At 45.7% G+C, this 16,589-nt stretch overlaps 1 long non-coding RNA gene across 1 annotated transcript; it reads right to left on the bottom strand.

Moving 5' to 3' along the window:
- Nucleotides 1–6,598: 6,598 nt before the first annotated feature.
- LOC123799542 (uncharacterized) lies at nucleotides 6,599–11,543 on the bottom strand. The gene is made up of 3 exons (XR_006781637.2): nucleotides 11,182–11,543; nucleotides 10,739–10,862; nucleotides 6,599–7,117 (listed from the first exon to the last, which is right to left on the bottom strand). It is a non-coding gene; the product is annotated as an uncharacterized LOC123799542 (long non-coding RNA).
- Between the last annotated feature and the right edge of the window lie 5,046 nt (nucleotides 11,544–16,589).

The following is a 16,589-nucleotide window of genomic DNA, read 5'->3' as shown; positions in this document are numbered from 1 at the left end:
AGAACCAAAGACAGTGATAATATTTGGGAGCAAGGGCCTGAGGGACACAAGAGAACTTCGAGGAATATTATCTGCATTTCCACTAGTAAAAATGCTATCATAAAAAGATAGAACTCCTGAAACCAAGCCTTGGGAATCAAGTTCACAATAGTGAGTTGGCAATCACCGAAGAAGGAAATACACAAAGGCCATTCATTTTAGTAAATCTGAGTTTTATTACACACACAGTCATATCAAATAGTTCCACAAGGCTTACAGTAAGAGTCCCAACTCAACCCACTAATATCGCGACTTCACTGAAGTGTCTACTTAGTTTTTTCTTCTGAAGTCTATCTCTATCTTCAATGTCTAAAATATCATTAGCCTACCACCACAATTACAGTTTGGCTAAGTATGGCATTCTAGTACGGAAATCCTCTCCCCTCAGTATTGTGGAAAGCACGTTTCTGTTATCTTCTAGCACCTACTCTGGCCACAAAGTCTGATGCCATGTGGATTTCTGAACCTTTTTGGGTCATGTTTTCATTGTTGATTGTTTGTTTGATCTTTTCTCTGTGGAAGCTGTTAGGATTTTCTCTTTATTCCTGGCATTTTGAACTTTCACAGTGATTTCCCTTAGCTCTGTTTTTCCTTTTTCTTTTTTTTTTTAGTTTTTTTTTTTTTTTTTTTTTAATAATTCTGCAAAGTGCTCAGTGGGCCTTTTCAATTTGGAAACTCATTTCCTTAAACTGTGAAATTGTATTGAAATCTATTGAAGTCTTTGATAATTTCTTCACTTATTTTTTCTCTCTCTGGAATTTCTATTCATCACTTGTGGCATCATTTCATTTTCTTATTACTGTTAGCTGAGTAATCCCCCCTGTTTTTAGTATGGTGCCCCCACCTTCAGTGGTGCCTGGTACCCCGAAATAAGAATCCTTCTGGTTTTGCCTTGCTCAGGGTCCCTCTTAACTCTGGGTTATGGACAGGTATTTACTGGATTGTGCAGGGCAGGACCAAAGATGCTGAGGGGCAGGACAGTGCCGCTTAGGTGGGCTTTCAGCCCCTTCCTCTATTTGCAGCCCACCTGTGCTCTGAATTTCCGATGTACTTGGTGCTTTCCATTTCTGACTCTCCAGGGATCCAGAGCATGCACTAACTTCCTTCTTGCTGTCCCCCACTTCATACTTCGGTTTCCATTTTCTCTGGTCGGCTAAGTCAATCTCGCTTGCCCACCTGTTTTTTTATCTCTTTCAATCTACATCTGACTCTGTCAGTACCACTGGAAAGCATCTAATCGAGACACAACAGAGACAATGAGCCTCTTAACTGAGAACGATGGTGAATGTGCTTCAGAAGTTGTGCAATAATGCTGCACCATGTTCCCCCATGAATCAAGGTATCCTGACTCTCTGCAGTCTCCTCCCACACTGAATCTGTGTCTTGCCAATGGGACATTAGCAAAAGCCAATCAAGCAGAAGCTTGCACGCTAGGTGATATCCTCTGGCTGCTAGGAACTCAGACCACTGAAGAAGCAAAAGCCAACCTCCTGCATAGTGAGAGACCACAGGGAGGGAGAAGCCAAATCTCTGGGTAGAGCCCAGCCCTCAGTCACCCCGGCTCCCCGCTGACTGCAAAGGGGTGAACTCAGTTAATACCGGCAGGAGCATTGCCCACTTCAGCCCAGCCCAAACCACCGACTCACACAATTTTGTGAACAAATACAATGATTGTGGTTCTTGGCCGTCATGTTTTGGAGTGGTGTGTTATGCAAGGAGTAACTGACAAGGAGGTGTTACATTGAAGGTTTCTTTTTTGTTTCCTGTGCATTTAGGGATCCCAGAAAAAGGTTATGCTCTTTTTGTTCTATGCGTCCCTGCAAGTTTACGCTTCTATGTATCTCTTTATCTCCGTTTTAATATGGTTTGGGGAAGAAAAAAAGTAAACGTACAAATCAGTTCCATTCCAACTGCAAGTCTGTGTTCACTTCCCCTTCCTTGTCCAGCAGGTATCTATTGACCACCTAGCGGCTGTCAGCACTTGCGAGGCGGCTCTCGTTTCATCTGTACAATAACACACTCCTTGGGGTTCGTTCTCCCCTTCCACAGATGAGACAACCAAGACTCAGCGAGGTGAAGCAACCTGCTGGAGGTCTCACAATTAACAAGGAGGATTGTTAGGATGTGTTCTTTTTTTTTTTAATGATTTTTTATTATATTATGTTAGTCACCATACAGTACATCCCCGGTTTCCGATGTAAGGCTCGATGATTCATTAGCTGCGCATAACACCCAGTGCACCATGCAATACGTGCCCTCCTTACTTACTACCCATCACCTGTCTATCCCATTCCCCCACCCCCCTCCCCTCTGAGACCCTCAGTCTGTTTCTCATAGTCCATAGTCTCTCATGTTTCATTCCCCCTTCTGATTACCCCCCCTTTCTTTATCCCTTTCTTCCCCTACTGATCATCCTAGTTCTTATGTTCCATACATGAGAGAAATCATATGATAGTTGTCTTTCTCTGCTTGACTTATTTCACTTAGCATTATCTCCTCCAGTGCCATCCATGTTGCAGCAAATGTTGAGAACTCGTTCTTTCTGATAGCTGAGTAATATTCCATTGTATATATGGACCACAACTTCTTAATCCAGTCATCTGTTGAAGGGCATCTCAGCTCCTTCCACGATTTAGCTATTGTGGACATTGCTGCTATGAACATTGGGGTGCATATGGCCCTTTTCTTTATTACGTATCTTTGGGGTAAACACCCAGTAGTGCAATGGCTGGGTCATAGGGTAGCTCGATTTTTAACTTTTTAAGGGACCTCCACACTGTTTTCCAGAGTGGCTATACCAACTTGCATTCCCACCAACAATGTAGGAGGGATCCCCTTTCTCCACATCCTCTCCAACAATTGTTGTTTCTTGCCTTGTCTATTTTTGCCATTCTAACTGGCGTAAGGTGGTATCTCAGTGTGGTTTTGATTTGAATTTCCCTGATGGCTAATGATTTTGAACATTTTTTCATGTGTCTGTTAGCCATTTGTATGTCTTCATTGGAAAAGTGTCCGTTCATATCTTCTGCCCATTTTTTGATTTGTTTGTCTCTCGTGTATTGAGTTTGAGAAGTTCTTTGTAGATCTTGGATACCAGTCCTTTATCTGTAGTGTCATTTGCAAATATATTCTCCCATTCCGTGGGCTGCCGCTTAGTTTTTCTTACTGTTTCCTTGGCTGTGCAGAAGCTTTTAATCTTGATGAAGTCCCATAAGTTCATTTTATCTTTTGTTTCTCTTGCCTTTGGGGATGTGTCATGAAAAAGGTTGCTTTGGCCGATGTCGTAGAGGTTGCTGCCTATGTTCTCCTCTAGAATTTTGATGGATTCCCGTCTCACATCTAGGTCTTTCATCCATTTGGAGTTTATTTTTGTGTATGGTGTGAGATAGTGGTCAAGTTTCATTCTTTTGCATGTAGCTGTCCAATTTTCCCAGCACCATTTATTGAAGGGACTGTCTTTTTCCCACTGGATGTTTTTTCCTGCTTTATCAAATGTTAGTTGCCCAAAGAGCCGAGGGTCCATTTCTGGGTTCTCTATTCTGTTCCATTGGTCTATGTGTCTGTTTTTGTGCCAGTACCATGCTGTCTTTGTGATCACAGCTTTGTAGTACAGCTCGAAATCTGGCATTGTGATGCCCCCAGCTTTGTTTTTCCTTTTCAACAGTTCCTTGGAGATTCGGGGCCTTTTCTGTTTCCATACAAATTTCAGGACTATTTGTTACAGTTCTTTGAAAAATGTCCTCGGTATTTTGATCGGGATAGCATTGAAAGTGTAGATTGCTCTGGATAGCATGGACATTTTAACTATGTTAATTCTTCCGATCCATGAGCATGGAATATCTTTCCATCTTTTTATGTCTTCCTCAATGTCTTTCAAGAGTGATTTATAGTTTCTAGAATATAGGTCCTTTACGTCTCTGGTTAAGTTAATTCCAAGGTAAAGTATGGTTTTTGGTGCTATTGTAAATGGGATGGATTCCCTAATTTTTCTTTCTTTGGTCTTGTTATTCGTGTATAGAAATGCAACTGATTTCTGAGCATTGATTTTGTATCCCGCCACATTACTGAATTGCTCTATAACTTCTAATAGTTTGGGAGTGGATTCTTTTGGGTTTTCCATATAGAGTATCATGTCATCTACGAAGAGAGACATTTTGACTTCTTCTTTGCCGATTTGGGTACCTTTGATCCCTTTTTGTCGTCTGATTGCTGTTGCAAGGACTTCTAGTACTATGTTGAATAATAGTGGCGAGAGTGGGCATGTTAGGATGTGTTCTTTCAGCTGAGTGCCCACAAAGCCCCCAATCATTGCAGTACATTTTGTTGAACCAGAAAATAGACCGTAGAGAAGCCAAAGTTGGGATGGATGTAAGACCCGTCATTGAGTAGACCTGAGCAGCTAGCTGACTGGCTACGGGTGGTGAGCAAGAAACAATGGCTAGGAATCCCACCTCCTATTCGGCTGCCTTTGACCTGGAGACATGGGACAGCACCACGAACAAGAAGGGACAACAGAGGCATGGACATCTTAATTGGGGAAGGTGGAGCACTGGCTTCGGAAGGGCGGTCTTGGATCGTCCTCCTTCTCCCCTGAGTCTTCTGCTGAGCACGGTTGTCAGCACGGCTTGTGGTCTGCTTGTATTAGGGAAGATTGGTTGGTGCCACTTACAGGACGCTTTCCCAGGGTAAATGGTAGTTGCTGATCGTACTCCCGGGTGGTGGGTGGGGAGCTAAGCCCCGTGAGGCTCAATATGGTTTACGGCTGTCAAATGGTTAAAACTCCAGGCGTTGCTTGGGAAGTATTCCCAGAAGGCCGCCAAATGACTTTTGTGCTCGGTGTAAGGGAAATTAAGTGCCGAGAAAAGTGTGTTCAATTTAGATCCATCTGGTCTGTTGCTTCTTTCCTTTCTTTTTCTCCAGGAAAGGGAACTATTCAAAGATACTTGGGGATTGCTTTAACCTGCTAGGAAGCAAGGGTGTTGCCAGCCTAGCATGCTGAAGGGCAGAGAGAAAAAGTGCCCTGATTCTAATTGGCAGCAAGGTCACCTCAGAGCAGAGATGGCCATCCGGGCTGCTGGCTCCCCAGGACTCAGAACCTGGGAGGAAAGAAAGGGTGTGTGGTTCGAGAAGACGTCTGGAAGAATGCAGAAGTGACCCTTGCTAGAAAATGGTCTCTTACAGTATCTTCTAGCCAGCATGTGAACACCTGAAGCTTGGCTGAACAATGTCACTGGATTCCAAATAGGAAAACCAAAGCCATCGATCTTAGGTTTTCTGGGGGCCCCAACTTCAAATACTCATTCTCAGTATTGGATCACGAGTGTGGAGTAACTGGTCAGTGAATCTATAAACCACATGAGCTTATAATAAAAGACATCCAACTATGGAACCCTGAATGGCTGTTACTAAAAATGAGGTAGGTAATAATTTACATTTATTAAGCATTTAAGCATATGCCAATCGCTGTTCTAAATGCTTACTGCCTTTTTTTAGTCAGTTCCTCCACCCCCACCCCAGGCAACCTCAAGAGTAGGTCCTGTTAGTATTCCCATTTTACACTTGAGTATACCAAGGCTCAGGGAGGTTAGCTAGATTGTTCAACATGTACAGCTAGTAACTGGTAGAGCTGGGATTTGAAGCCAGGTGACCTGCCTCTAGAACCCAGGTCTACCTGGGATCAGAGCCACACAGCCCGTTGGTAGCACAGGTGCCCCTGAGAAGCACTGAGGGAAAACGGATGGAAGACTTTCACATTCTATTTTATCGAATGCTATAATGTGTCTCCCCCCCTTTCAATATCTGTTACTTGTTTGCTTTCAGCACATATGACAAAAGGAGAAGCAAGGCTGGGGAAAATGGGATAGCAAAGCAGCATTTTCTTCCCCTTTTTTGCAATGTAGCTTTTGAGTCAGGACATGGTACTGTCCCCATTATGTTAGAGGTAGGAATTTATTTAGGCACAAGACAAGTCTAGGCCGGGGACCAGGAGCTACCATAGAAGTCGGGAATCTTGGCATAATGGAATTATCTTCAGAACGCCTATAAGCCACCTGTGGGCAAGTGGGGATATGGGCAGGTTTAGAGCGAGCCCTTGAGACAGAGCAGAGGGCTGGAAATCACAGGTAAGAGTAAACTGAAAGAGCCCAGAGCCCGGGAGGGCAGGGCTAGGTGACGGCTGGCAGAATGAGCAGCTGGAAGCCAGGAGCCCCAGAGTGACTAAGGGAGTGGGGTAGGGAAAGGGATGTGAGGTTCCACGAGGACAGTGAGCATCTGCCTCAGCCAGGAGGCGTCTCGGAGAGCTTCCGGTGAAGTCTTGAAGGCAGATGAAGGTGACGGGGAGAGGACGGGGAGGAGGGTCAACCTGGCCGAGGTGGGGTATGTGGAGGCAGGAAGGAAGGAGTCCTGCTGATGCCACGCTAAATACCGCTTGGCTTTCACGCAGAGTTTCTACATGCGTTGTCACTTTGCAAGGTTTCCTCTCGGGGATACACACCCTTGGGAACATGCAGGTCACCCTTTCAGCTCAGCAGGAAGGAGACCTCTCAGAAGGGTGGCGACAGAGTGAGGCTCTCCAGGCCAGTGGGTCTGGGCATTTGGCAGTAGCTAATCTGTCTGGCTCGCCACTGAAACTGCGTCCCTCACACCAGGCTGGTCACGTACTAGGAGCTCAATCATTATTTGTTGAATTAATTTGCTTGATAAATGTGTGAAATAGCTGAATGCCTTTGGGAAAATTGTGCTGTATCTTGGGATGAAAATGTCAAACCCTCTTTTGGTCTTTAATTAGTAATCCTCTTGATCAAAATACTAATAGCTCCGATTGCTAGCATTTATTGAGCACTTATAAGTGCTAATCCTTTACGTTTTAAGTAACAGGAAGCCCAATCCATTTTTCATGTTAAAAGTCCAGGCACAGATCCTACTGGGTCAGGTGAGGTTTGATCAGGGGTCTGGCTTGGTTTCTCTGTGATTCAGTTCTGCCCTGTTCCATGTGTTGTCTTTCTGCAGGCCAGATTTTATTCATGGATGCAAAACAGCTTCTGGCAGAAGCTGAGGCCATATAATGCCTCGTTCATATCTAGGAGGAGAAAGAGAGACAGAGAGAAAAATAGAGAGAGAGAGAGAGAGAGAGAGAGAGAGAGTCAGTCCTCCTCCTACCACCAAACAACATTTCTAAACTTTACTGACTGAACCAAACTGAACTAACCAGGAGAAAACCACATGTTGATTGGCACAGCCCAGGTAACTCATCCCCGAGCCCATGAATGTAGCAACAGGGCCAGGATCATCCCCAGTGATTAGCTCAGTCATGACCTATCCCAAAAGCCTGGGATGCAGGCCATCCTCACCAAACTGCATGGCTACTTTCAAACGGGCAGAGAGAGAAATGGCTATTTATGAGCCAGATGAATGTCCATTCATGTCATCCTCATAACACTCTGTGAATTAGACCCCATGGAGAGATGAGAAAAGTGACTTCTGAGAAGTTAAGCAACTTGCTCGAGACCACAAAGCTAGTAATTGGCCACGCTGGGATCTAAACCCACGTCTGTCTGACTCCAAAGCTCATACCTTGGCCACTAGACTCTATCCCCCAAATCTTAGACATTGCATGAGTCTCTCTGGTTCCCGCTAAGAGAAACCTGTTCTTGTGATCACATCCATCTGTGCTGGAGAATTCCTTGTGTCCAGGATGAGTCTCCTCTAATATAAAACAAGGACTCTCCAGAGAGCCTAGGCTCTGTGATCAGCTTCGGAGACCTATGGATTCCAGCCCCACTTTGGGGAGCGGCACACACCTATCTACTTGGGCTCTGCCCAAGAAGTTGCTATAAAACCAGGACAGACAGTCCCTGTTCTTCTCTCAGTGGTCATTCATCAAGCAGTTCCTGAGCATCTGCTCTCTGAGGACCCATCTGTCTGAACCAAAGGCTGACATGTTGTTTCCAGTGTCCTTGTCTGGTCTTTCATTTTGCTCTGCTCCTTTGTTTATCACACGCAGAAGCCTTCTCCTCCTCCTGGACTAATGGTGGCTCTTTGCTGCATGCCTGCGCCCAGCCCATTTCCTTTCTCTGGATCCAGCACCTCTAGGACTATTTGTTCTATTGAAAATTTCAGCGAATTTACAATGGCTGTCTTGAGAAAGGGATGGAGTCTGCATCCAGTCCCAGAAGGGAGGTGTGCTGTAATCCCTTAGCCATGTTCGCCCCAGGAGGACAGGCTGGAACTGCAGCCTGGGTGGATGGCACGTGACACTCCTGGGCCCAGACACGCACTGAAGCTTCATGTTTGGGACTCACAGAACCAGCTGCCCCCATGGCTTGAGCTCCCTGACGATGCATTTCCTGGGCTAGCATAATACTGACAATCTCTCCCTCCCTGCCTGCCTCTTCTCTTATATAACTTTGAAGGAGGCTGAGCTGTTTACATGTTAGGTACCAGAAGGATGGAGCAGTCCGGAGAGAAAGAAAAACAAGAGTGATGATATAGGTCTGCTACAGGCCAGAGAATCTGAAGTGTAGTTTAGAATGTCTGGGTCAAATGCAGCTAAGCACTAACTCATTCTGGGACCCTGGGCAAGGCTTTACCCCTCCCCTGGCCTCAGTTTCCCCATGTGACATTGGACTACAACAGGAATTGTCAGTGGGGATGAAACCACTTCCTAGGGGGTGACCTGGACTTCTGTAGGGACACTTCTAGTGTCACCATGATTAGAGGCTGCTTCTGGAATTCAGCGGGCAGGAGATAGGAGTAGTAGGTAACCTACAATACGTAGGACAGTCCCTCACATTGAACTGTCCCTCACAACTGTCCCATGTCCTATGGATACTCATGGACAGGAAAAACTTGTTTACAGTTATCTGATGCTAGAAGCGGGCTCCGCTTTAAATATGAACACAATTCATTTCTGGCACAACCGGCGTACATCGAATTTTTGAAAACATGGAATTACCATGTAAATCAAGGGTAGAGTGCATCCTAAAAATAGCTGTATTGAGTTGTGATTTACATACTATAAAATTCACTCATTTCTGAAGCATTATCAATTCAGTGAAGTAGTTAACCACTTCAGTGATGTTGGTCACCAGGATAAGTCGGGCCACCGTCACCACGAGGGAGATTCAGAACATTTCCATCCCTTGTACCTGTCTGTGGTCAATTCCCGCTCCCCCCCAGGCAGCTACTGATCTGCTCTCTGTCTCAACAGATTTGGTTTTTTTCTAGAAATTTCACATAAATAGAATCATACAACATGTAGCCTTTTGGGTTGTTTTGTCTTGTTTTTTGAGGTTCAGGTGCACTGTGCCATGGATTAACTTGCTTCTTGGGATCGCTGACTAGTATTCCACTGAGGCGTACTACCCCTTCCTTTCCAGCCCATCACCAGTGGATAGACATTTGGAATGTCTCCCTGTTCTGGCTGTTATGAATAATGCTGCTGTGAACAAGTACAAGTCTTGTACAAGTCTTTGCACAGACAGGTGTTTCTGCTTCTCTTGAACATATACTCAGGAGTAGAAGTTGTTGGGTTACTGTATTATTATTATTATTACCTTAATGAAGAGTTGTTTAAATTCTTTTGGAACTCATTTTGGCCAGCGCAAAATGAACCACTGAACCACCAGTGCTAGAACTCATTTTGGAAAACGGACACTACTCATGGGGTCCGAGTCACAATACGACACCCCTGCATCCCTGCACGTTTGGAGCTTACGCAGGCTTCTGCACTGAACCATATACACGATTTTGTGCACAGGAGGAGGCTCTGACTTCTTCATTATGTCTCTAGTTGGCTTGTACCCAAACATGTCCATATTAAAGTATGTATTATTCCTAATAAACTACTTTAACTTCTCCTATTTCATATAATAAGGATATTAGGATGATTTTTAAAAACCATGTATACAGGCTGCTATTATTATTTCTGAGTTTCATTACAGGATAGTAAAGAGAGTATATAAAATATATTTTAGAGAAAGGGGGTCATGGGACAGATTGGGAAGGACTGATGACTTTAGGGCCCTGATACCTGTGAGTTTTTAAATCTTTGCTCAGAGTGGCTTAATTAGCAAGGCTACTGCAGGTAACCCAGAGTTGAAGCAAACAGCTAATCAAAGCAATCGTCTTGCACCAGTTGCTTTGATCATCTGACTGTGGCCTAGCTCTTTGAGGCCAGAAGCAGAGAGACTGAGAGGAATAAAAAACCCAAGAGAACCATCTTGAAAATGTACAGGAAGAGATTCAGATTCTATTACTCAGCCTGGCTTTCACAGTGAGTCATAGATTCACAGGCTGACCTAGCAGGTCCCGCCCCACATGCGACAAAGGCAGAACGGGAGGCCTGGACAAGGCGGGGTGGGAGGGAGGGACCGATAGGCCACACAAGCCAACCAGGTCTGGGGGATCTTGGAAGCCTCCTAACTAGATGTCTCTTCAATCAGACGTTCTTTAGTCCTTTAGAGACTGAGCCTGGGGCGGGAAAGGCTGCGAGGGACACAGAGAGCAAGCCTCAGGCTCCTTTCTGCTTGCCCAAGCAGCTCGGGCCCAGGCTTGCCTCCTCTCCAATTAAACTGACCAGCCAGTCCCAGGTAAGAAGGCAGCACTTACCTGTTGTGACTCAGACAAGGGAGTCTGGGAGGTCCCACCACCTCCACCCACTACAAGTGGTTTACCGAAGTATGTGCCTGTGTTACTTTACCTTCCTGGGGTCCCGGAAACTAAAACGCCCTCCGCTGCGTTGTGTTTCGGTGCAGGACTGCAGACCCGTTGACTTCCTCCTTGATCTGGCCCGGCCCCGCCTCAGGTTCTTCCCACTCTCAGGGCTGCCTCGCCAGTTAAAGAAAAATTTATTAGAGCAGTGAATCTGACGCTAGGGGATCAGGCCGTGCAGGAAGGGGACGCAAACATGGCCTTGGGACCCTTTCTGGACCCGCCTGTAAATGGGTTGTAGACAGGGAATCCCAAGATTGGGCTCAGCACGCCCCCACCGCCCAACCCGGGAGCCCTTCTTTTGGAAGTGGGGGTATGGGGGAGGAGGGAATCCAGTGTTCTGGAGTTGTTTTGTCACCCCGGGGGATGTCCTCATGCAACTCTGGAATTTTACGGTTTGGGTGGTTTCTTTTTTGTTTTTAAAACACAGACCTTGTTTTCTTTCGCAAAACCGCTGGATATCTGCAAAGGAAGCGTCATTCCAAAGGAGCCTCTGGTGCCCACAGCAGTCCACGGGGCCTTGGCGACTGGGGCACACACCTAGGACACGGCTGCGTGGCCTCCCTGGGCTGCAGGCTGCGTGCACGGGGCAAGGACGAGGGCAGGGACCCGGGCAGGACGCCTGGCCCGGCGGGCCACCCACACGATGGAGGCCCAGCTGTCCATGTGGAGCCTGGCACCTCATGCCCAGGGCGGGCACCAACGGTCCTTTTATCTATGGTGAGCGCCAGAGCTGCATCGGGCTTCCTCAGGTGTAAGCACACGGCAAGCGAACTTTCCAGGTTGCGGACCGCGCCGCCAGCGTGCGCAGGAAGAGGAGGGCCGGGAGGGGCAGGAACTAACCGCCCCCGCCCCCGCCCCCGCCGCAGGACCGCCAGCGCAGTGGGCGGGGCCTCGCACTTGGCCACCGCCTCCAGCGCGCTGCGTTCCCGGAGTCGTTTTCTGGTGTTTATGATGGAGGACTGCGGACTGTGGGACAGGCGCTTTGAAATCTGGCTTCTCCAGGGCTTCTGTAGCAAACTTCCCAGCTGTAGAGTAATCCGGAGCTCCAGGAGCCCTCTGGGAAGCTGCTCCATTACAGACATTTACAAAGGAAAAATTAAAAAGAGCCCTCAGTCTGGTTTCGATAAGAGGAGCGTATCTAGCCCTGGGAAGCCAGGAGTGTGTGCCTTGCAAGCAAATCGCGGTGCCTGCCTGAGCATCCAGGGGAGCTGAATTCACAGCTTTAAAAAATGAATGATCACCTGCTTTTAAGAACTAAAGCTAGAAACGATAAGGTTATTTTTAACTCCGTTATTTGCTCGCTGCTGATTAAGCACACACTTTCCTTGCACCCAGGTAGATGTATAGAGAAAGCCAGGCGGAATGGAAAGAAGTATGACCACGGGCCTTGGGGTCAAGCTGTTTACATTTGCATCTAACCCTTCAACTTCTCTCTTTGTAACCCTCCGATCCTCAGTCTTTCATCTGAACCCCCCTGGGGCTCCTGTGAGGATTAAATGAGACCCACAGAAAGTACTTAGAATAGGACCAGACATATCATGAGCATCCCATCAAACGTCACTGGTTAAGCGCCTGACCACTAGTTTGCATATGCAGCAGCAAACCCGTGGATTAGCTAATTTTTATAGTAGGGTGGTGGGATTTGACACTGTACACAGGCTAAGTTAGCTCCTTCATTGTGCACAAACGAAGAGGGTCATTCTTTCCTGTGGGGCCCAGCACATTTCAAGATGCTCTTCTACTCTATAAAATGGGAAACCGCACAAGGTCCAAATAAGTCATCGTGTCCAGGCCATTTAACTTTTAAAATGTAAACTCAGTGGCTTTTAGTATATTTGCAGTTGACCAACTATCACCATAATCTAATTTTAAATAATTTTCATCACCAGCTCACCCGGGTTGCCCATTGGGTTAGGTGTCAGACTCTTGGCTTAGGCTCAGGTGATGGTCTCAGAGTAGTGGGATGGAGCCCCCGTCGGGCTTCTTGCTCAGCGGGGAGTTTGCTTGGGTTTCTCTCTCCCTCTCCCCAATCCTCTCTAAAATAAATAAATCTTTTAAAAAATTCATTTTCATCAGCACCCCAAAAGAAACTATACCTACCAGCAGTCATTTCCTACTTTCTCCCAACCTCCCCGCTCCCAGCCTTATGCAGTCTGTTTCTACACATATGCCTATGCTGAACATTTTATAAAAATGGAATCACATGTCGTTTTTTGTGACTGGCTTCTTTCCCTTAGGCTAATGATTTCAAGGTTCATCATCAGTCAGTAGACCTTTGGGTTGTTTCCACTTCGATGCTATTATGAACAATGCTGCTGTGACTATTTTGTACAAGTTTTTGTGCGGACGTATGTTTTCATTTCTCTTGGCTCGTGGGAGTGGAGCTCCTGGGTCGTTAAGTAACTCTATGTTTATCCTTTGAGGAACTGCCAGACTGTTTTCCAAAAGTGGCTGCCCCTTTTCACATTTTTATACTGGCAATGTAGGTTCCACTTCACAGCTTCACTAATACTTGTTACTGACTGTCCTTTTTACAGTCATTCTAGTAGGTGTGAAGTACGAGCTCATATGGTTTTCATTTGTATTTCCTTGTGGGCCAATAAGGTTGGCCATCTTGTATGTTTATTAGCCATTTGCCTGTCTTCTTTGGAGAAATGTCTATTCAAATCTTTTGCCCACTCAAAAATTGTTTTGTTTGTCTTTTTGTGGTTGAGTTGTCAGTGTTCTTTATAGATTCTGGATTCAAGTCTTATCCAATTTATATGATTTGCAAATATTTTCTACTGTCCTGTGGGTTGTCTTTTCACTTTCTTGATGGTGTCTTTTGAACCACAAAAGATTTCAGTTCTGATATACTCCAACTTGGGAATCTTCTCTTTTACCACTTGTCCATTTTTTATCATATCTAAGAGATCATTGCCTAATCCAAGGTCATGAAAGTTTACTCCTATGTTTTCTTCTAAGAGTCTTATAATTTCATCTCTTTTATAATTTCACCTTCTAAGAGTCTTATAATTTTGTCTATCTTTGTTCAATTTCAGTTGAACAAAAAAGGAAACTAAGACCCCATGAAGGTAGGGTTTGCTCCAAATTACATTACTAGTAGGTGTCAGGTATGTAATTCTTAAAAGAACAGTTTAATTTTATACAACCTGATATCAGTATAACTTCAAGACCTAAGACAGCCTCAAGTCATGTTAAAAATCAGAGTCTAAAACCAAATTTATACTCATCCTGAAATGGAATCAACCTTTACTTGGAGGCTAATAGTAGTAAGAACAGACCTCATTTCTTGAGCAATTAGTCTGGGTCAGGCACTGAAACATGTATTCTCTGACTACTTCTCAAAGCCACATTGTTAATAGGTACTATTATTATCCTTATTTTAAAGATGAGGAAATGGTTCCCAGAGCGCTTTTTAAGTAACATGTCTGAAATCACACAGTTAATAAGAGGGAGAGCTGGATTTTAAACCCAGGGCTCTCATTCTTCTTGTAGGGTGAACTATTAGAAAAACTAATGACTATGGCTGAAACCCAAGTAAAAGGGCTTCTGACGAGATACGTACCTGCTGATGACACCAAGTGGACCCCTACTGTCATGCCCATTCCTTGTCACATCTGCTGGTAATTTTTCTTGGTGGGGTTCTGTTGATTTGTGGTGGTGAGAACCCAGACACCACAAAGCATCTGGGTTGCAATGGAAGTCCTGATTCGTTTTCTTTAAATCCAATTTTCCACTTGGTTTGGCTAGGGCAGGAGGATGTCAAATTCTGTGACAGAGGTCAGTCCTATAAGGTGTTTGTCTCTATTTACATAATTCACTGGAACATTTTGGGGGGAGGGGGAATCCATCTTCACTGACATTAGCCTCGGGAACTCTCCCTGGCAGGAGAGAGAAGCAATCCCAGGGTCAGGCCTCAATGTTAGACCCATACGGAGGTCTAAGTTTGCAGTTTCAACCAGGCATATTTATTTACATGTGGAAATTCCCAGTGGGAAGCTGAAGGACACAACTTAGGAGTGGTCCCCAAGTGGGAAATTGAATAGTACACTGAGCTCCCTTTATTTCCATTTAATTTACCTTTGGTATCATTACCATTATTTCGTTAATCATTTCACTAGCAATGATGTAACTTGGGACCAGCCGAGGTAATTGCGGCCAAATGAGGGAGACGCTCATCTGCAGTATTTAGTTAGCAAAAGCTTTCATTCACCTTTTTAGGGATGGGTATTAGTTCTTTCCTTTATTCATGGAGCAGAGAGCTGCCGGGGAATGCTGAAGATATTAAGAGCTCCCTGCAGCTTAATGAACTCTACACTTGGTTGAAAAGAGGTTTCTGTAATTTTCAGCTTGCTGCTGCCTGAAACTGTATCACACTGCACAGCGAAGTGCTTTCCTGCGATTCTAACAAGCCCATGTGAAACACCATGCCTGCCCCATGGCCTGAGCAATATGGAGTCATTGTTCACACTTGGCCCTCACAGACCTGACTCTACCGTCTAATAGGCTGTGTGCCTTTGGGCAAGTTGCTGATGCTCTCTGGGTCTCTATTTTCTTATTTATCAAAAGAAGGATAATACTACTTGTATAGATTGTCAGGCAGTAAATGAGGTAAGATGGGTAAAAGGCTCAGAGCATTCCTTGGTCCATACTAGTGTTCAATAGATGCTGTTTCTTTCCTGAAAAAGTGCTCGTCTGGAGGACTTTCCTGCTGAGCTCAGGATTATTTGGGAGCCAAGTACAAGGAAAGTTTGAGGAACTAGTGGCTGGAAGGAAGGTAGTTTTCGGGTGGCAAAAGTGAAGAGCTTGGAGAGGCTACATAGGGGTTCATGATGGGACTCAGGCCGCACGCTCACCCTGAGACGCCAAGGTGGTCTTTGGGGGCTGGAGACCTCCTGGGCTCCAGCCACTGCCTCCTGGGGCACTTCCTCTGTGCCTCTGCCCTCACTCACTCACTCTTCTCCTAAGCCCACTCTCAGTCCCGCCCCTGTGCTACACCAGCCCTTCTCAGGGTCCTTCCAGAGGCTGCTCCCTCTGCCGGCCTCCTCTCTCCCCTAACCCCCTAGTCTCCTAGGTCTTGGCTTCTTTGTCATGTCCTCGCTGGACCTGCCCTTGATCAGCCCTCACAGGTGACCCTGTGCTTCTCTACACAACACAAATTGGTTCATAGCTGCATGGGCTTCTGTTTGTGTGAGGTTTTTAATTTCAAGCATCTCTCACCACCAGAGAGTTGTTTCTTGAAGCCTGGGTCTGGGACTATTTTGCTTACACTCTGGGAGGTGTTCAGCAATAAAGGTTGTAAGAACGAGAGAAGAAACCCTTGGGGAAAACAGGAGAAACAAATGGGTAACTTTGATGCTGACTGTTGAACTCTCAGTCTTGGCGGACTTTTAAGCAAAGGCAGGAAGATGGAAGCGTTAATACCAGCTGACACAGTGTGCTTTCTAGTGCCAGGAGCTCTTCTAAATACTTCTGTGCATTGACTTCTTCAGTCTTGGTTATAACCCTATAATTACTATCACCCGCATTGCAAAGATGAGAAAACCAAGGCATAAAGAAGTCGTTCCCCGATAATAAGAGGCAGAGCCAGACTTGGACACTCTGGCTTTAGAGTGTATGCTCTCAGCCATTATCTTACCTGTTCGACACACATTTTCCTTTCCCCCTGGATAATGCTTTCCTGCTCCAATCCTCCCCTTCCCCACACCCACATGTTTTGGGCCTCAGGTCCCAGGTGAAATAGCACTTCCTCAGGGAGACCTTCTCAGACTCCCAGCCTAGCTCGAGCCCCAGGTCATCAATACGCACAGCATCCGAATTTTGCATTCACAAAT

The sequence above is a fragment of the Ursus americanus genome, chromosome 24 (assembly GCF_024610735.1).
Source record: "Ursus americanus isolate L20-20 chromosome 24, mUrsAme1.1.p, whole genome shotgun sequence".
NCBI classification, from domain to species: Eukaryota; Metazoa; Chordata; class Mammalia; order Carnivora; family Ursidae; genus Ursus; species Ursus americanus.
Note: the sequence above shows the minus strand (reverse complement) of the source record. Positions and strands in the feature narration are given on the sequence as shown.